The sequence below is a fragment of the Tupaia chinensis genome, unplaced genomic scaffold (genome assembly GCF_000334495.1).
Source record: "Tupaia chinensis unplaced genomic scaffold, TupChi_1.0 Scaffold000164_1, whole genome shotgun sequence".
In the NCBI taxonomy this organism is placed as follows: Eukaryota; Metazoa; Chordata; class Mammalia; order Scandentia; family Tupaiidae; genus Tupaia; species Tupaia belangeri.
The window spans coordinates 6,123,290-6,150,369 of NW_006159638.1; the positions used below are offsets into that span (position 1 = coordinate 6,123,290).

At 36.1% G+C, this 27,080-nt stretch overlaps 1 non-coding gene across 1 annotated transcript; it reads right to left on the bottom strand.

Annotated features, from left to right (window-relative positions):
- Window positions 1–21,300: 21,300 nt before the first annotated feature.
- Window positions 21,301–21,403, bottom strand: LOC114007402 (U6 spliceosomal RNA). Its single transcript, XR_003549034.1, has one exon. It is a non-coding gene; the product is annotated as a U6 spliceosomal RNA (small nuclear RNA).
- Window positions 21,404–27,080: the final 5,677 nt, after the last annotated feature.

The following is a 27,080-nucleotide window of genomic DNA, read 5'->3' on the forward strand; positions in this document are numbered from 1 at the left end:
TTGATTGTGTCAAAAGTTGTATTTCCTTTTTTTTTTTTTCTGTGTACCTTATGGTGATTGCTTATTATGGGGTAACACAATATGATTTCATAAATTCTTGCTAGTCAATCTAAATGAATCTAAATGAAAGAATGACATACTTCTCATTATTGAACTAGGCTGGTGGTTCACAACAGTAGACATTTTTGTTCCAGGGGACATTTTTGTCTGTCACAACTAATGACGAGGGAAGAAAAGTGATATGGGTTTCCAGTGGGGAGAGGCCAGGGATGTGAGCCTGCATTCAAAGAAGTAACTGGCCCAAAATGTGAACAGTGCCAACATTGAGAAACTGAACTAATCAAACAATTGAAACTAAGGGAGGGTTGAGAGAAGAAATTAAGTTGGTCAGGGGAAAAAGCTCTGTCATGTTCGAGAGCATTCTTGGATAGATTGCAATTTAGTCAACACATTATTAATTGTATTTGCTGTGATACAAATCCTGGTCCTTATTGCTTCAGTGGAGATTTTAATTATCTTACTACATTTTAGGGTTTTTTACATTCTTTACACATCTTCATATTAATCTCTTTCCTTTTCTTCAGTGGTTGTCCAGCAAAAAATACATTATTTGTTTAATACATATACATTAAATATAAAGCAACTTAAAATAAATATAATAATATATTTGCATGTGTATAAATATATATATATGTATAATACTTACATCACAATGATATTTCCGCATTAATGTTCCTTTTTTTGTAGAAAATATGATTCCAGATATAGTCTCAGAGTCCTCAAGGTATTAGAACAGTGATCAGGAGACAATATTTGTTAGGTTTTGGGGAGAAATTTAAGCTCCCTGAACCCTAGTTTTCTTATCTATGAACTAGGACTAAGATCTACCTCATAGCAGACTTAAGAAATATAAAATGTGTCACATACTGTGTCGAACATAAGCACCCAATAGGTGGTCATTTAAATGGTGGTGTGCATACATGTGCATCCATCTACCCTAAACCATGTGTATACCGCTGTTCCATGTGTATCTTTACCCATCCTTGAATAAACACTGCTATTACCAAGCTGAGAGTTACCAATAGTGGACACTATAGGTGAAGTAGCCTTACAACTCTTTACTATCCACTTCATTCTTGACTGTTTCCTCTTTTCATTTCCATATTTAAGCATGAAGAGTAGTTCCTTCCTGCTCAAGTGACACAGATTGCTGTTTTAGAACCTCATTGAACTGTACTTTTTGCTTTCTCAACTACTTATCGTATATGAATCTATAATAATCTCTGTAGCATTGGAGAAGCATGAGAGCCCCTATCTATGCATACACTCAGAGAATAAATGATCAGAAAATGGAAAATGAATATTTCCACTGGGATATGAGGGAAAACCATGTTTTCCCCTACATTTTGTTTTAGAGTTAGTAAATCAAGTTTACACTTCCTTTTTTTCTAGTTAAAATCAGTAAGATTTCTTATCGGACATGCATAATAAAAATCAGATAAAGGGAAATTTATTAGGTAGAAAAGATATCAGTTATATTGTTTTAAAAATTGACCAAAGAAATGGAAATATTTAAGTTTTCATTGCAGTTGTTTGTTTTCATACAACCTAAATTGGATAATTAAACAATCAATTTAAAATAACTTGACCATTAAGCCACTTTATTTAAATATTTAAAGTGAAAATTTCTTTATTAAAAGTGTTTAGGGAACCAGCAGTTAGCGTAATGGCTATGTCGCTGGACTCCCACGTAGTCGACCGCGGTTCGTGTCCCGGACCCGGTGGCTTAAAACTCACGCCGGGCGCGTGTGCGTGCGTGCCCAAGATCCCGAGAGGAGAATGGAGGAGAAGGGATTGCGGCGTGATCATCCCCCCTGGGGGGTGATTTCTCGCTGTCTCTATGTCTCTCTCTGTCTGTCTGGCGAGCGCACACTCCCTAGAGTGAAAATCTCTCCAAAAAAAAAAGTGTTTAGATGATTAATTAAATTATATCTATTGAAAAAAAATGACCCTGTAGTAATTAAAACTCTCATTTGAATAAACAATCACTAAATTATTCCATATAAAATATTATTTTATTAAAAAAAAAGTTTAGGGACCAGCAGTTAGCGTAATGGCTATATCGCTGGACTCCCATGTTGTCGACTGCGGTTCACATCCTGGACCCGGTGGCTTAAAACTCACGCCGGGCACGTGTGCGTGTGTACCCAAGATCCCAAGAGGAGAATGGAGGAGAAGGGATTGCAGCATGGCCATCCCCCCCCCCGGGGGGGGATTTTTTGCTTTCTGTCTCTGTCTGTCTGGCGAGCGCACACACCCTATAGCAAAAACCTCTCCAAAAAAAGAAAAAAGTTTAAAGCATTACTTTTTGATCCATTCCAAATCCTTAACCTAGGGTATAAATCCCAGCTCCAAAAAAAATCATGATTTTTATGATTCTTTTGAATTAAGTTTATATTTGAAATGTTGCAAGTTGTTATTGCATAGGTACCAATCAAGAAGACCATGAAACTGACCAATCAGAATAGATGCTGGTATAGAAAATCCAGCATAGTCACAATAGTGCATGTACTAAGTGCATATCCCCAGGATATTGATTTAAAACATAGAGATATTATATACACGTGTATGTGTGTGTAGTCAAATTGTGCCTATATTATCATTTTCAAAAATTTGTAGAAATATAATAAAGCTCATTAATTTCTATTGGTTACATGTTTCATAGAGACAGAAGAAAAAAAAAGTAGTTAAATGTCAAAGCAGTGAAGTTTATTGTACGTAAGAAATGTAGTAAAATTTCAGAGCTTAACCAACAGGTTCTTTCTTATCTAATTATCATTATTCTGTTTTAATTGGAAGTTACGCAAATGTCAGACATTAAATCCAAGACAAATGTCAAATGGAATCCCACACCTGTACAGTAACATCCCAGGCCTCCACATATATTTTAGCTGATCATTAGCAATTAGTAGCGTTTCGCTGTCCATCTAATTGTTCGACCTTTTTCCCCAGGTGATTTTTTTATTTCCCTCAAAGCACTGGCTTTGAGTTAAAATTCTATTGGCTTTTCATTTTGCAACCATTTCATTAAGGTTTTAGCCTGACTGAGCCCATTAAAATCACTGCTGCACACTTGGGCTGTGTTTACCCATGTGAAGTAAAATGGAGCACGGGGCAACCACTCATAATTCAGGCCCAAGAAAGTCTTTCGCTGAAATATTTAAATAGTTGAGACTAAGTGTTTTCTCTGCTTGAATTACAAGAATTACTTCAGTTCTCCACTTCAGTTTAAGTGAAACAGTCTGAGCCCATTTGAACATGTCGAACAATCTATCTTCACAAGACCATCTCCTATAGCTATTATAAAAGGAAGAAACAAGAAGTCCTTTTTCAGTTCTTAGCATATTTCTGCATCGACTCACCTTTGATCAATCAACCAGATGAGGCGATGGGATCTTTCATGGGTTTGGTACCTCAGTCTATTAGGGTCATGGAGGCAAGCATCCACAGGGCTGGAATTATAACCTAAGGTCCCCTCATCCTAGGCCAATGCTACTAGGAATGTCCTATACTGCCTTTAGCCTGGGACTAGAGGAACGAAAAAGGTGCAGTAGTTTTAGGCCATGGAGAGCTTATGCCATCGATCCAGTGTCTTGACAGCAGCAGAAACGCCCTTCCAGCTGTAGTGTCATCTGTGCACACAATACTTAAAAGCACTGTCTGCACCATGGTCAGGAACAAAATCAGCTTGAAAGTGTTATGATCAGTTATTAATGGTTAGTGCAGTGTCACAGCAGATGATGAAGTGCCAACAGGGACAAATGTACGGAATAAGCTGCAACCTTCTCCAATAAATAGTGTCCATAATTAAATTATCCAATACAATCAATGATATGAAAATGTCTTAACATAACTCTGCTACCTTATTTTTGTATTCTACAGCGAGTGCTTCGCTCACGGTCATATTTACCAATGCTCATTTCACCATGGTTTCTACTTGCCCACACCTCTCAGATAGATGCTTTGAGGACGAGACAGTTTGGGCACCTGCTATGTATAATATCCCTGTGCATACTTAAGTGATAACATATTAAATGTGTATTTCTTTCTCTTTTCTCAAGAATTATACACAAAACCAGTGGATACATACTTCATTTGTACATGTTAAATATTAGGTGATTCTTCACCTAAGGGTGTGTGTGTTCTCCTAGTATACACTTTTTCCTAACATTAACAGCACTAACTTTAATAAAGCCCCTAATATGTGGCAGGCACTGAGTCTGAACCCATTAGCTATAGTATCCATTTAACCTCCATATAACTCTATACAGTATTAATACTACATTTTACAGCTGAGGAGGCTGAGGCCAAGGGAAGATAAGTAATGTGCCTGAAGTTCTACAACTAGGAAATGACAGAGCTGGCACTGGAACGCAGGTAGTCTGGCTGCAACGTGTAGTGATTGTTTTATGTGGTGCTGCTGAAATGTAGGTAGGCCCAGTTGCAGCAGTGAACACTGGGAAATGATGCTACTTCACAGACCAAGGCCTCTTGGGAGGCCCAAGCTAGAGCAGAACTGGAGTCCTGCTAGTTGAGAGGCTGAGACAGGAAGATCACAACATGATATGATCCTGCCTAAAAAAAAGATAAGAGTTATAGCAACTTAAAAGCATCCATGAAACCTGATACCTATTGTTTCTTTCTTATGGAATTTTACTTTCTGGATGAACTTAAAGAGAACAAAAGGACGAAATGGACTTTTGTCTAATTTCACTTATAAGTGACTTTTTAAATTTGTAAACAATGGGATAAACTATATCATTTATTTTCTTTTTAAAGAATGTTTATTTTTAGTTATTTCATGAGATAGACAGAGAGAAGGAAAGAGAAGAGAGAGAAACAGACACTCTCAACAGGGTCTCATGCCTCAGTCCTAAACACATCCACAGCCTTTCATAGCCAGCCAGGATCATGGGCACATGCATGTGTGTCTACGTACAGGTTGACCGCTGTGTACTTTTCACATGGCTTCCTGAATTGCAGAACTTTGAACTATTACTATGCCACCATGATGAGCCAGGTTATATGATTTCTTAAAACAAAATGACTTTTTAATATGTGGCTGTATTTGTACATTTTAATTATATTTAAAGAAATTTTTAGGTAACCTATTCAGCCAATTCATAAAATAATGCAAAAAAAAAAAAAAAGCAGACTGTAGTTTTATTCTGGGTTGACCTTTTATGTTATACCACTCATGATCTGGCTTTATATTTTTCATGAAGACATTTGACAGCAATAAGAGTTTAAGTCAGACTCTTAGTCATTTGTCATATTTTAAAATATTTTCTAGGATGCTATAAATGATGTGTGTGTGTGTGTGTGTGTGTGTGTGTGTGTGTGTTTTAAATGTAAGATACTGGCACCAGCAGATGGAGTAAAGGTTGTGTTGCTGGACTCCCACATAGTTGACTGTAGTTCGAGTTTTGGACCCAGCAACTTAAAACATGCCAGGTGTGTGTGCGTGCATGCCCCAAATCCTGAGACATGACTGGAGGAGAAAGGATTACGTCATGTCCATCCCCCCAAGGGGGTGATTTCTCAATTTCTGTCTCTCTGTCTTACTCTATCTCTCTCAGCACATACACCCTCTAGCAAAATTCTCTCAGAAAAAAAAAATATGTAAGATACCAACAATTTATATTAGTTATCAAAAAATAAGACACATTTCCCCCTCAAATGTGGACTCTGGCAATCTGAACTACTTAAAGCATATATTTGAAAATGTGATTGCTATTTGCATCTTCCACAAGCAAATGTGTTCTCCGTTTCAGAAAGTGGGAGAAGTACTATTGCAAACAGTAACCAGGCCACGAATAAGACCTCTGAGTGCTTGCTACTCCCCTCTCTGAACTATTTCTGAGGGATCAGGCATCACTCTCTGATGAACCTGGGCACACTGAAGGGTGGGTTTGTCATTGGTTGGATCTTAGAAAAGTCCTGGTGCATTTTTGCATAGAAAAACAAAGGTATGTCATGACTTTTCAAAAACCCAATGGCTTAATCATGCATGTTATCATCCATAATATTCCATTTCTACTTTTGTGAATGAATGTAAATAAATAAATAAAAATAAATAAATTTTTAAAAAATCTATTTTGTCTGATATCAGAAAAAAAAAACCCAATGGAACTGGCATGGGAGCTGGAACCTACTTGTCACCCCTATATTAAAATAACAATAATAGTAATAATAAATTGAAAAGTGCAAACAATGTAAAGCACAAAACAGAAATCTGTCAAACAATCATTAGATTGTAGGCAAGGAAAAGATTCAGGTTCCAACCATACCTGCAAAACAGTAATGCTTGAAGCTATGAGTCTCTCATAGTTTTGCTCTTTGAAATGCCCCAAGTCTTGGTTTTTGATGGGAGCTCAACCAGACACTCATCCCTAGACAGCATGATTGTGCAATGCATTGTGATGATTTGGGGTTAGACATAGAAGCAGTTGTAACACAACTGGACCCACAAGAAACAGGTCTTGGGTTCCCAAAGCTGGAAATTCAGAGGTCCAAGTGCCAAAGAAATAGGAGTTCTGTTGTCTAAGAGCAGGAAAAGATGAATGTCAAAGATCAAGAAGAGAGAAAGAATTTGCTCATCCTCTGGTGTTTTGTTCTATTTGAGCCCTCAACAGATTGGACATCTACTCACATTGGTGAATATGATCTTCTTCACTCAGTCTCCAATTCAAATGCTAAAATCTTCTAGAAATATCCTCATTGAAACACCTAAATATAATGTGTTGCCATCTATCTGGACATCCTTAGCCCAATCAAATTGACATAATGGGTATTTGAAATAAATAGTCTTTAATTTTGATACCTCAGTTAGCAAGACCTGTTTGGCATCTTGTTACGTAAATAGTGAAAAGAAGCCCCAAGTATAAAAATGTTAATTCTAATATGTGGCATTTAATCAGCACTCCTTTTTTTGGTTCCAAATGTAAATTAGCCAACTATGATCCAATCCTCATTCAGGAGCATAGAAGATTAGATAATACACATAAAAGGAAAATAAAGATAACAAACATTCATTTATTTTGTAGATCAGGCTTTTGCCAATGTGCCTAGATTCCTTAAATCTAGCCAAAGAAAGATGAAATATTAAGTCTCAAAAGGTGAAGTTTCCCACATCTACAGAAATGTAGGTTATTTATTAGTAATCTAAAAATGGACATCTACTTTTCACTTTTCTTTTACTCTAGTGCAGTTATAATTCTAATCAGAATGAGCCTGGTAAATTATTGAGAAGGAGCCTTGTGCAATTATTCAGAATATTAATATGCTTCATGTGGGACTATACTTAATTGCATGGATCATAATCATCTTTAATAATAAGACATCGATGATGGCATAGCATGGTGTTTGTCACATAGCTGCTCACTGTGACTTACCAAGGGTGTAATGACAAGTGAGCATTATTAAAGAAAATAGGGGATGCTTAGGCTTAAAGAAAGTATACAGGTTTTGGCATTCGATGAAATTATCTAACCTTGTTCCAAAATACTCAATCCATTAGGGATTTTGGAATTTAAGGTCAAAGTATTCCTCTAAGAAATAAAGCAACTTACTTAGAGATTCTTAAATTTTAAAGAATACCTTTGTCATTAATGTGTATAGATATAATAGTTATATATAATGCTCATCCAGTTTTATTATAGGAAAAGCTTGTATGGAGAGTTGGATAGACATAACTTTGTATTATGAATAGCTTTAAACATATACACATTAAACAGAGTAGGATAGGACCAGTCCCATAGCCTAGTGGTTAAGGAAGCCAGATCCCACGGGGCCAAGCACAGTTCAAATTCCAACCTCAGCAGCTTAAAAACCACATTGGGTATGTGTGCATGCATGCCTCAAACCCTGAAAGGATTAGGAAATGGAGAAGAAGGGATTGTGGCACGACCATGCTCTGCTGGGGAGGGGTGCTTTATTCCTCTCTGTCTATCTGTCTCTCTCAGGCAAGCACACACTCCTCTAGCAATTAAAAAAAAATGCATAAATAGGGCAATATTACAAACCTTATGTGCTCATTCCTCTATTTTAATAATTCATACTTACCCTGCCAATTTCGTTTCATTTATACATTCCTAGACTCCTGACCTTCTCTCTTGATGATTTTATATATATTGAAATGCAGTATACGTTAAAAAAATGATTTATCAATGTGACCCTGAATTATGAATGTTTTTAAGAAGATATTTTTGATATAAATAGTAGCTAATAAGCTTTAGACTGGTTTGCAATTTCATTCCAACTTCTGTGAGCAAATCAAGAAACATATTTGATGCCTGGACAATAAATTTAATAAAACTTATTGTTTGCAGGCAATTTTGAATGTTGACTGAGACTGTCAGAAGTAACAAATAATCTTCTTTATATAGCTCAGTGCTGAGTAGGCTTAAACAGCCTCTGCCGCTAGAATGCAATGTAATTATAAGACATGATTACAACTGATTATAATCAATCAGCATAGTCTTAAGTGTAATTTATATTGCCGCAGCTGTGGTTAGATTAAATCATCACATAAGATACAATTTCTAAGAGATATGTGAAATTATTTGAACAAACCCAAATACAGTAAACTCATAATACTATAAATGCATAGTACATTTTGTCAATTGCATAGTGCTTTAGGACTCTGTTTAACACAAAATAAGTTTTCCCCCTACAGAAGTTAGTCCTGATTTGAAAGACAAAACTGTTATTTCACCACGGTTGACAGATCTGACTTCTGGCTGTTGATCATGTCCCTGCTAATATTTTATTTGTAATTGATACTGTCATGATACTGTCATTGCTATTATATTTGAAAAGAAGAATACTAAAGTTATGAAGTCATTTTTATTCTCCTTTCCAGGTGAAGATGAACCAGGAGAATGTATCTAACGTTCAATCTCTATAATTCTTACTATAGAGGTCATTTCAATCTTAGCCTTAAAGTAGAAACTCAGATTGTCCAAATACGTGTTGCAGAGACAAGGAATTAGGTAGAGCATTATTTCAATTAACTCACACTATAGGTGAGACTTTGAGAAAATAAAAGATTTAGGGCCAGGTAGTAGGACAGTGGCAACTCAACTGGATCCATGTGGAAAGGTTCATAGGTTCTAGGTTCATATCCCGGGACCTCCCTCTATACATTGGGCATGCACGTGCATGAACGTGGTCTGGGCTGCCTGAGACTGGTGATGGATCAGTACCAGGAGCCTGTCGGAGTTGCTTATTTCTCTGTCTCCCCCTTTCTCTTTCTGTCTCTTTCTCTCTCATGAAAAATATATTTTTAAAGATAATAATGTATGAAATTAGTCCCTTTGTACTCACAACAATTAGAAAAGTGAAAGTAGTTTACAGAGAGTGTTGGAGAAAGAACTATAAAACTGGGACCCATTTTACACTTGAATGTATCATCTATTAGTTGGCATTTGCTTATAAAGTTGATTTCTTTGCATTTTCATACCACGAAGATGAAAGAGGAACAACATTTGCCCTTTTTTAGTATAGAGCTGCTGTGAGGATGAAAAGATATAATTACTAAAAGTGTTTTGAAATCAATTAAAAGTAGTAATGCCATTCTTAAATGAACTATTATTTTGTTATAATTGATTTAATGTTATTCCTTGAACCAAATGTGATTGTAAAAATAACAAATAGTATATTAAGATTTCAACAAAGAGTTTTTCTCTGTGTAACTTCTAAGAATAATACAATTAACCTAACTCTGGGCACTTTTTAATCAATCTCTGGAAGGGTTTTTATGTATGTGGTAATTTAATCAAGTAACCTAAACGTGTGAAAAGAGTAATTCTGGCAGTCCATAGATGCAGCTGTTTGGCTGGAATACAAGTTCACTACCAAATAAGAAAACACATTTATATGACTAAAAGCCTGAAAAAATATTCATTCAGCTTTCAAAGTTAAAATCCTGCAATATTTTGTGCAGGCTCATAAAGCATTGCTAAATTCTAAATAAATACTCAGCCATTTTTTGTTTTAAATTCTTGTCATTGAAAAATTAACTTTAGCTATCAACAAAGTAAAAGGCTATACCATAGAAAATTTACAGTAGTCATATCTCCCTTCAGCATTAATGGTTTTTAATGCATATTTAAGATGTTTGTGTTTCAAAAGGAGCAGCTTTTCTGTATTTTTTTCTGGACTAATAAAATATCAACTTTCTCAAAATATAAAAACTCAGCCTTTAAAGAGAATAGTGATATTGATTTTTGGGTACTGATTACATTCTAAGCAGAAAAATAAGTCTCACTATGCCACAACACAGGGATTCTTATTTAAAATCAAACTCATGAACTATTGATATCCCCCCAGGTAAACAGCAAGTTTATATGAAATGAAGAAGATTGGTAGGAGCAACACATGGACAGTAAATACTGAATCTGCAGAGGCCACCTGTCAGTAGATATTAAAAAATTATCTGTATTTTCATAAATATTTGATCTTCGCCTACTTCATAGAACCATTATGTTCTTTAAATAAAGAATACAAAATAATTCCACTGAGACTACATTATTTTATAAAAGTGAACTTACCTATACATTATTTTTAGAAGTTATATTGCCCAATATTTTCATGTAAAATGTCAGAGCATAAAAATACTGAATCTGGGACTGGCAGGTGGTGTGGTGCTTAGGGTGCTGGACTCCCACCCACATGGCTAACCGTGGTTGGAATCCTAGACCTGGCAGCTTGCTTTCTCACTTTCCCTCTCTCTCTCTTTCTCACTCTGTCTCTCTCAGATCAAATTAAATAATAAATTAATAAATAAATAAATAAATAAATTAATTAATTCTTTTAAAAAAATAACAATAATAAATAAAATTTTTAAAAATATACTGAGTCTAGTCTCTTTCTTCCTGGGTATAGGTATCTAGGAGGAACTCCCCTGTGACTAGGTAAGTGGCAGCAGCAGCGAGCAGTAGCGGGGCACCCAGCAACCGCAGCGGATGCCATGTGCTTCTCCTGCTAAAGTTCCTTCCCTTGCCTGTGTGCTTCGTGAGAATCATGCCAACATGCAGAAGCACATTCAAGTCAAACACATGTTTCAACCCAAAGCCAACCTGTAAGTATTCCCCTTCATGGACTTCAGGACCCAGAAGTTCGACATGTCCCTCTAAGCCCATGTCAGGCAGGGTAAAGTGGAGGAGTTAGTATCTGAATGATTGTCAGAATAAACTCAGCCGAAAAGAGATGTTAAACTAGAGAAAAAAGTAAAAAAAAAAAAAAAAGTACCATTTAATGTCCAGTCTTTGTTCCCCACTACTTGGGGAATATAACAGGAAGTTTATATCAATTATAGAAAATACTACAATAATTTTTTTACACATTTCTGACCATATATTTCATACATCTCTGAAATCTTAGTAGGCTTCCCTGATGTGCTTACTTTCCCACTTCCAAAATGATGATTCTACACTATGCACCTCCTTTCTAACACTCTACCTCACCTATTTCTTTTTCTTTTTTTTTTTTTTTTTTGTGGAGAGGTTTAGGGTACATGTGCTTGCCAGAAAGATAGAGAGAGACAGATAGACAGAAAGTGAGAAATCACCCCTCCGCCCCGTAGGGGGATGGCCACACTGCAAACCCCTCTCCTGCATTCTTCTCTCAGGATCCTGGGCACGCACGCACACACGCCAGGCGTGAGTTTAAGCCACCGGGTCTGGGACTCGAACCACGGTTGACTACATGGGAGCTCAGCAACATAGCCATTATGTTAACTGCTGGTCACTCTACCTCATCTATTTCTACACCCATGACTACTTCTCTACTTCCTTCTCTGGTATTTATCTCTTCCCACTTTCAACCCCCTTCCTCTGTCTGACTCAACAATTTTATGTTGATTTTACTATTATTCGAGGGCTACCATATTTAGGAATAAAAATACCAGATGCAATTTGAGATTTTTTTTTTTTCATCTCTATATTGTCTAGGCAATTAAAGGAAACACTTCCTGGGGCCAGCAGATGGTGTAGTGGATAAAGTGCTGGACTCCACATGGTTAACCACAGTTTGAGTCCCACCTTGGTGGCTTGAAACTCACATCAGTCTTGTGTACACAAGTGCCCAAAATCCCAAGAGGAGAATGGGAGAGAAGGGATTGAAGCATGGCCATCCCCCCTGGGGAGTGACTTCTCACTTTCTCCCTCTTAGTCTTTCTCTGTGACTCTGGTGAGGGCACACACACACTCTAGCAAAAATCTCCCTAAAAAAAAAGAGAGAGAGAGAGAGAGAGAAACACTTTCACACTTCCTTTTATAGAATATCATTGTTTTACTTTCTCTTTAAATTATCCTAATAAGACCATCTAAAAGGTCTTTAGATATACTAACCTCTGATTCAAACACATAAGCAGGACACATCTTCAGTGCCTGTGAAATTAAGTTTCACACTTTGATTTCCTATACAAAAGCTAGGTCAGTAGGCCTCCCTGCGGCTATTTTACAAACATAATACTAACTCAACTCCAATTAAGATAAAGAGAACTCTTTCGATAACAATTCAGGCTAGATTTTAAAAGACTTGAAATCTATTACGTGCTTCAGCATTCTTACTTGAGGTGAACATAAAAGTCACTCTGGTGGCAACCCCAATGCCCATTCCATTTCAACTCTGCCTAATTACCATCCTTAACATCAAACCCAAGCTAAGTTAATGACACAGTGTTTCAGTTATCTATTCCTGCATGACGAACAACCCCAAAACTTAGTGATTTAAAAGACCAACTATTTCATTTGCTCGCAATCCTGCAAATTGAGCTAGATTCAATTGCATAGTTTTTTTGCTGATAGTCTATTGGCTCAATGTGTTCAGGTAGTGGTCAGTGAGGAATTAGATATACCTAGGACCCTGGAACCACTCAATTTCTCTCCATGTCATTATGGACCTCTCTCCCTTCATGTGTCCTCATGTGCTAGGTGCATGTGGTTTCCTCAGCAGAACAAGTGGCTTCCTTAGTTTTTCAGAGTTCTCAAGTGTGCAGAATTGAAAGCTCCAGGCCTCAAATTGTAAGCCATAAATTTCCAACAGCCTATGACTGTGGGTTAAAATGAATCATAGGCCCAGCCAAACTCAAAGGAAATACTTAGGAGTATGGCTCATTTAAGGTGCTCACTGTATAGACTGTATCTTGAAAATAAAATAAAGTTATTTAAGTTTTGATTATACCAGTAATAAAATAACTTATAACCTTTATTATTTGTTTGTGTTTTTTTTTTGTTTTATTTTTTGTTTTGCTATCGGATGCATGTACCCACTGGAGAAACAGAGAGAGAAAGAGAGAGAGAAGAAGAGAGAGAAAAATCACACCCACAAGTAGAGATGACCATTCCACAATCAGTTCTCCATTCTTCTCTTGGGATTTTAGGCATGCACACATACCACACTTCAAGTATGATTTTTAAGCCACTAGACCCGAGATTGTACTCAAAGATAATCATTATTATAGTTTAATTTGACCTAGTTTTGCCTAAGATATGGCCTGTTTTGGTAAATGCCCTTGCATACTTGAAAGCAGTTTGTAGCTATTGGTTGTAGATGTCTATATAGGTCAGTCATGCAAGTTTGTTTAAATTTGGTCTTTCTCAGATAAATATCCTCACTCATTTTTTTTCTGATTATTCTATAAGACATTAGATTTACATAAATGGATGAAAATGTGAAACTATGTTTATACACTTGTCTATATCTTCTTTTATTTCCATCAAGTTTTGCTTTATAAATTTTGAAGCTATTGGGTCTTGGGGGAAGTCATGATTATTTTTCTATGCAAAAACATGTCACGACTTTCCCGACTACCTAGTCTGTTATTAGATTTTGAGGTATATCAGCTATTTCTTTGTTGAATCTTTCATTTTTACTCTCTCAGTTGAATACGGCAGTGTGCAGTAAAATGTGCTATGGAAACCAATTTTATGTTGCCATAGGAAGCATAGCTATCACATACAGCATTCCAAGTATGAAGTTGTAATTGTGGACTTCTCCCTATTTGTTGAACATACAAAAACAAACACAGAATATGGCTTCTGAGGTCTCCAAACTAAGTAAATCATATTGCATTTTTTTTTAAATTTTGGATGACTCATTTGTACACCTGAAGCTAAACTTAGGAACCAATCACAGGTATTCTATACCATTCCTTCAGCCAGTGAGTACATAATAGCCATTTCCAGTTTATTTAAAGTCAGTTTAAACATTACCTCAGATTTCTTTCTTCTTTTTATTTAATTTTTTAAGAGGTTTTTGCTTTAGGGCACGTGCGCTCGCCAGAAAAAGAGAGAAAAAGAGAAACAGAAAGTAAGAAATCACCATCCCCAGGGGGGATGGCCATGCCACAATCCCTTCTCCTCCATTCTCCTCTTGGGGATCTTGGGCACGCAGTCACATGCGCCCGGCGTGAGTTTAAGCCACCTGGTCCGGGACTCAAACCTCGGTCAACTACTGGGGGTCTAGCGACACAGCCATTACACTAACTGCTGGTCCCACCCTGAGGTTTCTTACATGAACAGATGCCTAATTCCTCCACAGGATTAAGTTCATGAGGAAAACGTTATTCTTAAGTAGTCCAATTATATCTAATACTGAGATTGCTTGTCACCTTTTTTAATGCTGTCTATGTTTATGGTTGCATATGTATGCACAACTGAGAGAGAAGAAAAGGGAGACAGACAGAAAGAAAAGCACCCCTGACAGGGTCATGTCACCATCCCCTTTCTCCAGTCCTCTAGTTTGTCAACACCTTGGGCATGAATGTACACGCCCATGTTTCAGGTCTAGTGGACTGGGATCTAATCTAGCAATCATTCTTTCTGCTTCCAGGTGTAGCCTGGTGTGCTACCAACTATGCCTCCTAGGCTGGACCTGCTTGTAGATTTCTTCATACACTTTTCTAACTACATTGCTGATCGCTCATCTCACCTGATTATCCTTCATAACATATTACATGTCTTACTGGAGGGACTTGGAGCTTCTTTTCTGCTATTTGCCTCAGCAAATGTCCTTGGATGTTAATCCCATTAGATGAACAACTTCCTCAGAGAAGAAAAATGTAATTTAATAGTCTTCAATAAAAATATATAATTGACAGCTTCTTATTCTGCCTCTACCTCATCATTTCTGTTCTCCCAAGATTTCCCTATAAAGTATTTATTTTTCCAGAGAAGTTGAACATGACTATTTGAGAAATTCCAAATAATTTCTAAAAGCTAATTTAGTTTGATTCAAGTCAAACAGAATATTGGATACATTCTGATAGACGACTCAAACATTTTTTGTCAATTACTGTTTATTTAATTTTGGAAGACACTTATACACACAAACGCACTATATAATCTTGTTAATATAACACTACCAAACAACTTATTTATGTGTGTCCACATTCTATGTATGTGTAGCTTATCATAATTCTGTTTTTTTTTGGGTTTTTTTGGTGGGGAGAGATTTTTGCTTTAGGGCATGTGCACTGGAGAGACAGAGACAGAGGGAGAGTAAGTGAGAAATCATCCCCTGGGGGGAAATGGCCATGCCATATCCCTTCTTCTCCATTCTCCTCTTGGGATTTTGGACACACACACACATACCCAGTGTGAGTTTCATGCCACTGGGTCCAGGACTCAAACCACAATCAGTCATATAGGATTCCAGCACCTTAACCCCTATGCCACCTGTTGGCCCCACTGAACATAATTTTTATTAAGGCAACTTGTAATATATTTTCTTATAGTATTCAGTAAAATTATAAATAATGACTTAGAGTTAATTGCAGAGAACACATTTTATATATTTTGATCATTAAAATCTGCTTTTTTTGGAAAGATTTTTGCTATAGAGTACATGTGCTTGAGAGACAGAGAGAGGCCAAGAAAGAGAGAAATCACCCCCCACCAGGGGAGATGGCCATGCTACAATACATTTTCCTCCATTCTCCTCTTGGGATTTTGGACTTGCACACACATGCGCCTGGCATGAGTTTTAAGCCACCAGGCCCAGGACTCAAACCAAGGTCAGTCATATGGAAGTTCAGTACTTTATTCACTATGCCAAATCAGCTGACCCCAAATCAGCTATTTTTAAGAGAATAAAAATCTCAAAATGATGTATGATGTCAATTTTATAAGGAGAGAAAGCTTACATTCAGTTTTAAATGAATAGGGCATATTTTATTAATTCAGTTACAGTGATTTAGTGCTAATTTGATACATTTTAATTATAAATTTTACTCAAGAAACATTGGAATTAATCTACAGAAAGTCTGATCAGAACTCTAATGTTATCTACCAAAACAACTAGACAACTAACTTGATGAGCATAGAATTAACACTTCAACTCTGTGGATATGTATAGAATTAAGAACTAGGACAAGGTAATCTTTAACCGTTTCCGCTCATTTTCTTATATATTTATATTCAATCATCATGTATCATTATAGCATACCAAGTGAATTTTCCCTTCATGAATACACTGCACCTTGTTTCAGTCAAAGATATTACCATACACATTATCAACAGATAATTTCCATTTTTGTAATTCTTAAATGTTTTACTTCTTTCTTTTTCCCCAAAGTAAACTTTTGGTAATCATAATAACAAAAAAGTAACAGAGCAACATCTGAAAAAAATATACTTAAAAGCAAGATATATTGAAAATGTATTTGACTATGAGAAAATGTTAGTTGTTTTAAATAAAAATGTAAACAAAATTTAGAGCAAACCATTAAAAATTGGAGATACTTTAAAATATAAATTTGACTACATATTTGCATAGTTAAATTTCTAAGTTGTAGGATAAAAACAATTTGGTTCTCTAGTGAGAGAAATATGGATTACATGGAAGGTCAACATGATTTTAGTCACAAATTGGATTAATAGCTGGTTCCATGGAACTTTGTAGGGGTTAAGTATAAAGGTAAATGTAACTAGCAATTTAAAATTCACTTGTTCAATTATTCTTTTCCAGAATGAATAATTGCGAAAAGATAGGGAGATCCTTCTGTCTTTTCTCTGACAGACTGCCTGGAACCTGGAAGAAAAAAGAATGACTTCTGCCTGGAACCTGGAAGAAAGAATTGTTCAAAGAGCTGAGTACTCTTAGAAGTTAGTAGATCCTAACAAAGCAGGGACAGCCCTAGCCATGCAATGACGCCTGCAGGGAGCTCAAGATCAGTCCTGATCTTCAGTGGCCTCAGTCCAGAATCCAGATTTCTATGAGGACTGAACCATGTTTTCTGACTTCTCTAAGGAGAGAGAAACTAATTTAAGTATATAAACATTTGCTTGAATAACATGTTCAAATAGACCTAGTGTGTTTTTTGTTTATGAGTATAAATAACTGGGTTTTAGACATATAAAATTTACATACAGGATAATATTTTTGTTTAGTTCAACAATCATTTTCTAAGGTATGCTAGATAGTTTCCATGTGGAAGTACAAAACGAATAAGGTATGATTTCAACATTTAATCGTTTTTTATAATTAGCACAACTTCTATTTATATTCCTTTTGTAGATGAACTCTCTTACTTTAACATCTTCTCTTCCAAACAGTTTAATTTCCTTTTTACAACCATGCATATTATTGTTTAACATAAGTACTGTAATATTATTATAGCAACTGTCATGCACTTGACATTGTCCTGGGCTTATTTACAAAAAATAAAATGTCATTTATTGATCAAATATCTTTGCATTATATGTGTAGAAAGTGACTGTCTCAGTCTATTAGTGTGTTGCTAAACAGTAGTAATTGAAAAACTGGATATTTTATAAAGAAGAGATCTATTTGGCTTATAATTTGGGTAGCTGCAAAATTCAAGAGCATGGGGCAGGTATCTGGCTGGCTTTGGTGTACGTCACAACATGGCTGGGAGAAGCAGGTGGGTCAGCAGCCATCTTCCTTTTATAACAACCTGCTCTCATAAAAATTAACCTTTTTCTACAACAGCAAGAACTGACTCTAGCGAAACAGCATTTATTCACTTATGAGGGCAGTGCCGCCATGACCCAAATATTACCGCTAGTTCTCACCCTTTGAAGGTCTCACTACTTTTCAATGCCTTTACATTGGGGACCAAATTACAAAACATGGACCCTCAGAGGACAATTATTACCAAACCATAGTGATAACTAATGCAAGATGATTCAATTACAGCACAATAGAGACAGGAAGTTACTAGCACTAAAAATTAGAATTCGTGGGACCAGCAATTAGCGTAATGGCTATGTCTCTGGACTCCCACGTAGTTGACCGCGGTTCACGTCCTGGACCCGGTGGCTTAAAACTCATGCCGGCGCGTGTGCATGCGTGCCCAAGAATCCGAGAGGAGAATGGAGGAGAAGGGATTGCGGCGTGGCCATCCCCCCTGGGGGGTGATTTCTTGCTTTCTGTCTCTCTGTCTCTCTCTGTCTGTCTGGAGAGCTCACGTGCCCTACAGCAAAAACCTCTTAAAAAAAAAAAAAAAGAATTCGTTTGACTAATTTTGTTTACTAAAATTCATTAGATTCATTTTCTCAGAAAAATAAAAACCAGATTTTTTTGTTTGTTAACAAATGATTACATGTTGTTTGCTCTTTTACTATATCGTAATTGGGCTACAGATGATGGCTGACTGTGAGATTCTAGTTTATTTTCCACTAATGTAATGATTGTGAGTACCCATAGGACTGAAATTTAAAGCTTGGGTTCAAATTTGACTGTGTCACATTCTTGTTAGATGACCTTAGACAAAGCATTGAACTTTTCTGTACTTCATTATGGATCTAAAAATTAGTTCGTTTTTATGTATTTAACATAGAGAAAGGTCTTATTGCTAAATGCATAGTTCATTATTATTATTATTATCATTAAATAATAACAACCTTTGACAGATTCACAATGTGATTGGGAAGTAAGTTCATAGGGTTCTTGTGAACATTACATAATACTATTTAGACCAAGGCTGGGCAATAAACATCAGCAGCTATTATTGTAGTAATTGAATATGATTAATAACAGATTAATCACATAAGTCTCACATGCAAACCTCATCTATGTTGTATTCACTTCGACTTTACTTCAGAGCTCTGTGTCATTCTGTTCACCTTCCAAGACAGAAATATTAACCTTGAAGGTGTTTGTTTTATTTTTTTTCTGACAAAATGAATCTAATGTATTTTAGCCAACAAAATTAGTCAAACAAATTCTAATTTTCAACCAAAAAGAGTGTAATGTACAGCAATACATGACACATGATAAAACTCAAGAGGCAAACTTTGTCATCAGTAAATACGCAGTAGTGAGTGAAATTATTTTTAAAGGTTACCCAAATAAACTGCCCCTTTCCTGCTAAGATACATTTGCTTGACTTATATTCTTATTCTTCTTCATTTTCTTTTCTTTTCTAAAATTTTTATTTATTGTTGTTGTTGTTGTTTAGTTGTACCAAGTGTGTGCTCCCTGGAGAGCAACAGAGGGAAAGTGAGAAATCACCCCCGTGGGAGAATAGCCACACTGTGATTCTTTTTCCTCTATTCCCCCCTCGGGATTTTGGGCACACATGTGCATGCACCAGCGTGTTTTTTCAAGGCACAGGATATAAGACTTGAACTGCACTGTTGGCCATGTGGGATCCACCTTCCTTAACCACCAATGCCACTGACTAGACCCCTGCCTATTTCCTTTAAATTAACAGCAGTACATTTCCAGAATTTTCATGCTGGAGATGCAGTTGGAATGGATTGGTGGTAAGACCGAGTAAGCAATAGCTGACTTGTCTTTTATTTATTTTTTTTAATAAAAGATAGACTTTTAAAAATAATTAATTTTATATTCATTCACTGAGCATAGTCACAACATACAAATGTGATTTCCTATCCAGAATACATTGCACAGTGGCTTAATCATACACATTATCTTTGATAATTTTCCATTTCTAGTTCTAACTACTTTCAATAGCAAGGTCTGCTGATATATACATATTTATGAATACATGTCTGACTTTAGGCGTGAAACTCTGAGTAGAATGAATATACTATAATGTAGCACCTAGCTGATGCTATATAGCTTACTGCAGTCATTAAATAGGTATTTTTTAATATAATATATTTTTTAATTTCAAGAAAAGCAGTTTTAACTTTAATAAGTCAAAATCAAAGAAATGCTAAGAGACCTTTGCTTAAAACTTAAAGCCAGGAAACAGAATAGGAATCTGTTCAAATAGTAGGTACATGAATCTATAGGAGATTCAAGACAAGACAAAAATCCTTAAATATAGGAGAGAAAAAGCCTAGAAGAAAATCAGTAATGTTTTAGTACAAAGTCATAAGATTCTACTTCACCAGTTCAATCTCATGTACAATAAAATATTTATATTTTAATTTTAAAAAGCAGAAAATGAAAGGCACAAATTTGTACAATAAAGGAGGGGCTTGAGAGCCCAGAGAATACTTTACCTTAAAAAAAAAAATAGAAATAAGATGAAAAGCTATAGGGAGACACAGAAACAGAGAGAGACAGAGAGACAGAGAGAAGGATAAAGAGGTAGCCCTACCCACTAGAAATAAATTTGGAGGGAGACATCTCAGCAGGATATCTTCATTTTCAGTCCCTGAAAGCAATTATTTCACAGTTGAAGTTCAGTGGCCATCTCAGGATGGGCCTGGATTTGCACCTTTCCTCAAAGGGAGTGGGAAAGGCACAAATTAGCATGACAAAGGAAGGGCTTGAGAGCCCAGAGAATACTTTACTTTAAAAAAAAAAAAAAAAAAAAGAAAAGAAAAGACACAGGGAGACACAGAGAAACAAAGAGACAGAGAGATAAAGAGAAGGATAAAGAGGTAGCCCTACCCACTGCATTTCGAGTCCTGGACCTGACAGCTTGCTTTCTCATTTTCCCTCTCTTTCACTCTGTCCCTCTCTGGTCAAATTGAAATAAAAAAAAAATATAAAGCTAAATAAATAATAATTCTTTAAAAAAAGAAAGAAAGAAAGAAATGAATCTAGAGGGAGAAGTCTCAGCAGAATATCTTCGTTTTTAGTCCCCAAAAGCAGTATTTCACAGCTCAAGTTCAGTGGCCATCTTCTAAAAGGTAGACCTTTAATCATTGCTTTTAACAACAGGTTAAGTCATGCAGTTACAAAGTAGTTAGACCTGTCCAAAAGGCTATTACTATTTACATTATCTAGTACTTCATTGGAACACTATTGTTGAGAAGGCCCTGGCCAAATAACTCTCAAACAAAACAAAAAAATAATATGGAATGCTTCACAAATTTGCATGTCATCTTTATGCAGGAGTCAAGCTAATCTTCTTTGTATCATTCTAATTTTAGTCTATTTGCTGCCAAAGCAAGCACAGGTGATTTGTCTTGAATTATGTTCACACAGGAAACACAAAGTACATTTCTTGTAGATTGGGTACAATTGATGTTTATGAAAGGCTAGCGTGCACTCAAAACATCCCTAGGCAATCAATTAGTTTTATACTATCAAGTGTAAAACTAAATAACTCTTTGTTTACATTATATTTTACATATTATGCTTTGAAATAAAAATGTTTCTTGTCTTATAATAATTATACTTATTCACTTATTACTAAACTAGAAAGAAGAACAGTAAGAAAGAAAGTAGAGAACTGATATTCAGCCACAATTCTTGTAATTATTTGTTAGGTGATCTGGTAAGTCATTTAATCTCATTCTCCTCATTTCCCACTCTAAAGTGACAAAAATGTATAGACAGATCTGAAAGGCCCATTCTACTCTCTTCTACCCTTTGAGCTGACATTTTATATTTATATTTGCATATATGTGCAATTTGTAATACTCTGTTTTTATTAATAAGTGGAAAATGTTATATGTAACTAAGAAAGCAATTGAATGTCACAGATTATCTTAATGATTTCTAAATGAAAAAAGCAATACATTACAAAATGCATTGTTACATTGGTTACAAAAGAAATGATCTTGGGAACCAGCAGTTAGCGTAATGGCTATGTCGCTGGACTCCAACGTTGTCCACCACGGTTCGTGTCCCGGACCTGGTGGCTTAAAACTCACGCCGAGCGCGTGTGCGTGCGTGCCCAGGATCCCAAGAGGAGAATGGAGGAGAAGGGATTGTGGCGTGACCATCCCTCCTGGGGGGTGATTTCTCGCTTTCTGTCTCTATGTCTCTCTCTGTCTGTCTGGCGAGCGCACGCGCCCTACAGTGAAAATCTCTCCAAAAAAAAAAACAAAAAGAAATGATCTTTTCTCCAAAGTGGTCCTTTCATGTATATTATATAATACAAGGGTCTTAAATGAGACATTATCAGAGACCAAAGCTAAATCTTCATTTTCTTTTCATTGGAACTATGTTCCTAGTTGCCATCTATATCATATCAGGCAAGTGATTATTTATTTATAAAAATGGAGCTTTAGATTCTTGGACCATTTGATTGAATAAAATGTGTTTGTGACTGAGGAGGTATTACGGATCCCAAAGAAGTAATCATCTTTGCACATAAAGTTTAAACAGAGATTAAATGTACAATTGAAAGTTATTGAAATTGAAAAGCATGTAGTACCTTGAAAACAATAGTAAGACAATATTCTGATTAATTAGAGCCAAAGAAAGAGCGTCCCCTTCATTGCTGTGTTTTTCAACTCACATGAGTGTGGCAATAATATTTAAATTGCCAGTCAAGATGTTTGACAAACTGATCATATTAATGAGTCTTAGACAGTAATGAAAGGATGTGCCTGGCATACTTGTTTGTAATATTTGCCAGACTTATAAAAAGTCCAAGTTACATCATATTAACATTAATATACATGTCACTATAAACATAACAGATTGGCCATTTCTAGTTGTAATGACCAATCATAAAACTGCCTAACTATAAAGCTCAATATGCAATGTGAATTTTTTTGAAAACATTAAGAGAAAAATATCTTGTTCAAATGTCTCCTTAAAATGACATGAATATGGGGGCTGGCTGGTGGCATGGTGGTTAAGGCATTAGACTCCCACATGGCCAACTGTAGTTCAAGTCCTGGATCTGGTGACTTGATTTCTCAGTTTCTCTCTTTCTATCTCTTTCTGGTCAAATTAAAAATAACTCCTTGGTTATCATCAAAGACATTTAAAAATTATGTTTTTAATAGAAGAATAATTTATAGTCTTTAATCTCTATTAGCATAAAACCAGTGCTGAAGTTATTTTCCTTGCTGGTTTTTGAAACATGTTTATCATGACTCTTTAAATATGCCTTATCAGCTGTGTGTAAATTTAAACCTCAGAAAAATTTCTTAATAGTGCCCTTATAGCTGGTTCTGTGTTCATGTAATACTATATGAAAATTCTTCCATGCATTATAGAAAGTGAAATTAAAAGTTTATTCAACAAATACTAACAGTACAATCTTCAGTTCAGGCCTTGTGACTATTAGTAAAAAAGATATCCCTCAGCCACCTGGAGCTTAGAGATAAATGAATGTTAAATGGAGAGGGGGAGAACAATTTTCTACACATCTTTTACAATTCAGATCAGATATAATTTTCTTTCTTTCTTTTTGTTTTGAGAGGTTTTTGCTATAGGGTGTGTGCGCTCTCCAGAAAGACAGAGAGAGATATAAAGCGAGAAATCACCCCCCAGGGGGAATGGCCATGCAATCCTTTCTCCTCCATTCTCCTCTCAGGATCTTGGGCACCCACACACACGCACCCGGAATGAGTTTAAGCCATCGGGTCCAGGACTCGAATTGCGGTCGACTACATGGGAGTCCAGTGACATAGCCATTATGCTAACTGCTGGTCCCTCAAATATCATTTTCTTAAGGAAATCATATAGGGCACACTCAAGCAGCTCAGTGCCCCTTTTATACCTAATAGCAGTCTATACTTCACTATATTTGTAATTTAAATTACAATTAAATAACTGGGTTATAGTACTTTAATGTCTGTTTTCTAGCCAGCTATTAAGATCTTTAAGAACAGAAATGGTTTATTTTGATATTATGCTTTATCTTCAAAGGCTAGAAATTGATTAGCACAGTTAATGAACTCAGTTTCATTTGATTCTATCAACAGTATATTTACAATCAAACTAATTAATAGAGCCACACAAGTTTTCTTGACTGATAGCTGTTTTATCTCAGCCCTTTGAATACAGCATTCTACTGCCTTCTGGCCTCCATGGTTTTTCTCTTGAGAAAGCAGTTGTAAATCTTATTGAGGATCCCTTACATGATGAATCACTTCTCCGTTGACACTTTCTGGATTGTCCCTTTATCTCTTGACAGTTTGACTCTGATGTATCAGGTGTAGATTTCTTTACATATATCTTACATGCAGCTCATTGAGCTGCTCAGACATGTAGATTAACATTTTTCATCAAATTTGGTAAATTTTATTCCATTATTTTCGTAATATTTCTTCTACCCCTTCTTTCTTCCCTCCCTTTCTGAGACTCCTATTATGTATATGTTGGTACACTTGATGGTATGTCATTGGTCTCTGAAGCTCTGCTAATTTTTCACTATGTTTTTCTATTGTTCAGACTAGATAATACCAATGGATTCATAGTCAAGTTCATGTTTCTTTCCCCTGCTTGCTCATATCTACAATTGAGACCCTTTAGTGCATTTTTCATTTCAGTTACTGTTCTTTTCAATTCTAGTGTTACTATTTGATTTTTACAATATAATTCCTAGATCTTTAGTGATAGCGTTCACATGGAAAATATTGTTCTCACGGCATTTTCTTTAGTTCTCTATCCAAGGTCTACTTATTTATCAGAATACATTTAAAATAGATGTATTAAAGTCTTTTCTTAATCATCTAACTATTAGAGATTCTATTAATCATCTAACTTTTTTCTTTCTATGTATGGGCTATTCTTCACTGAACATTTTAAATAATGTAAATTTTCCACTTTGGGAATCAATTCCATACCCTAATGTTTATCGTTTCCCATTTGTCTTTGTTATTATTTATTTAATTAACTTTTCTAAACTAATTCTAAGTCCATATTATTTGTCCTGCATAGTCATCGAGTCTTGGATCAGTTGTTTCAAAGGACAGTAATGACCAGACAGAAATTTCCTTAAATGCTTACAGGCAGTAAATTCCCCAGCTTTAGCTAAAAGGAACTGAGTGTTGGGGCATGGCTTCAATGTTCAGGCATGTAGTTCACAACTCTGCTTATGTAAAAGCTTATAGGAATCCTCCAGGTCTGCCTGAGTAGGAGCTTAAGTTCTGCAGGATCTTTTAGGCATGCAAATAGCCCTGGGTATGGACTCATGTGGCCTTCTGGATTACCAGGAATATATCAGAGCTTTACAAAACTCTCTATGGACATTTCATACTCCAGTTCACTCTTTAAAGCTTCTTTGGTCAGTTTCTTTGCCCCAACTGGTAGTACTGCCTCAGGCAGCTGTAATGATAAATAATTATCACTGATTGTTTTTGACAACTGTCTTCTGGGGAACGGCTGCTTACACTAACCAGAGTCAAGACAAATACAGACTAGTCTATGGACAAGGTTTTTCACGGGAAAGTCAGACAGGTCAAATCACACTTCTCCAAGAATGGAGCTTTGAGAGAGCTTCATGTTTATGGGGCGGTTAGTTTTTAAGGCTCCGTTAACATGTTCCTCATGTTTTGACCCTGAAGGGCTTGCTGACCCAAGAGAGACTGCCTCTCCCAGGGATGATCAATTCCTAGAGATAAGTTACTCATTAGAGTGTACCTAATTTACAGAAACCAATCAATTCAGAACCTCTGTCCAGTTCCTTGTTTGTTACCCTGCCTTAACCACTTCATGGTGAGGTACCAGACAACTGTAACAGTAGCTCCTTTACTCCAGAGCCTGCTGAAATTATTCAAACTGGACAATCTTAAACCAGCTTCCCCTGCCTTGCCCATTCAATGAAAAGCCTCAGCAAGGACTCTTGCAATCTACCCCACACTCTGCCTCCTGACCCACCCTGGTGCTTCCCTTTGTGGCTTGGTGAAAAATGGCATGGCCCTCTTCTGAGGAACTTGGAGTAACAAACTTTATTTTCAAGGTAATCCCTTATTCATCTGTTAGCCTCACCATACAGGACTAATAATAAAACCTACGTTTAAGATAAAGATTAATGTGGAACTTGGTAAGAGGGATGGTAACAGAGAAGTCAGAAAAACACAAAAGTCACGGTTCTAACAACCAAGATTTGGCTGGTTTTCTTGTCCACGTGTTCCTCAGGTTTTCACAAGCCTTTGATTAACTTTTAAGGTTCCGAAAGTAATTTTCCAGTTTTTGCCAGTGCTCTTACTGATTTTTATCAGGAAATAGGTTTTTAGAGGTCCTTATTTCCATGCTCCTACTAATGTCACTTCCTGCCTTCTTTTTGATTAAATCAATTTTAGCATGTAATTTTGTTTTCTGTATTGGATTTTTGGATACACCCTTTATTCTTTAGCTATTTCATACTATAGTCATGTATCATTTACTGATGGTGATATGTTAGAAATGTGTTTAGATTATTTCATTGTGCAAACATGATGGAGTATATGCACACAAAAGTAGATGAGACAACTTGTTACACCTTCTACAGGGACAGGCTGTAGGAAGAGCTCTGTTACCAATGGGCCAAGTGGTCTGTTAATGTATGTAGACACCAGGGCCAGCAAGTGGCATGGTGGTTAAAGGTGTAGGACTCCCACATGGCCGACCACGGTTCAAGTCTCAGACATGGCGGCTTGCTTTCTCACTTCCTTTTTCTCTCTCTGTGTTTCTATGATCAAACTGGAAAATAATAATGATATAATAATAAAGTTAAATATTTAAAAAATAAATGTATGTAGACATCATTCCCCCCAACCCCCACCCTCTGGAAAGGATTTTGGAATTAGGAAAGAGCAGTCAGATTTTTATCATCAGTGCTTTAGAGATTTTCCCTCTATCAATTTTTAATTTTCTTTTTTTAACATTTGATTCTGAAGTGGCAAGGAATGGTTTACTTCCTTGGTTGTAGGTTGGTATTTTTCAATAAATTAGGGGGATTG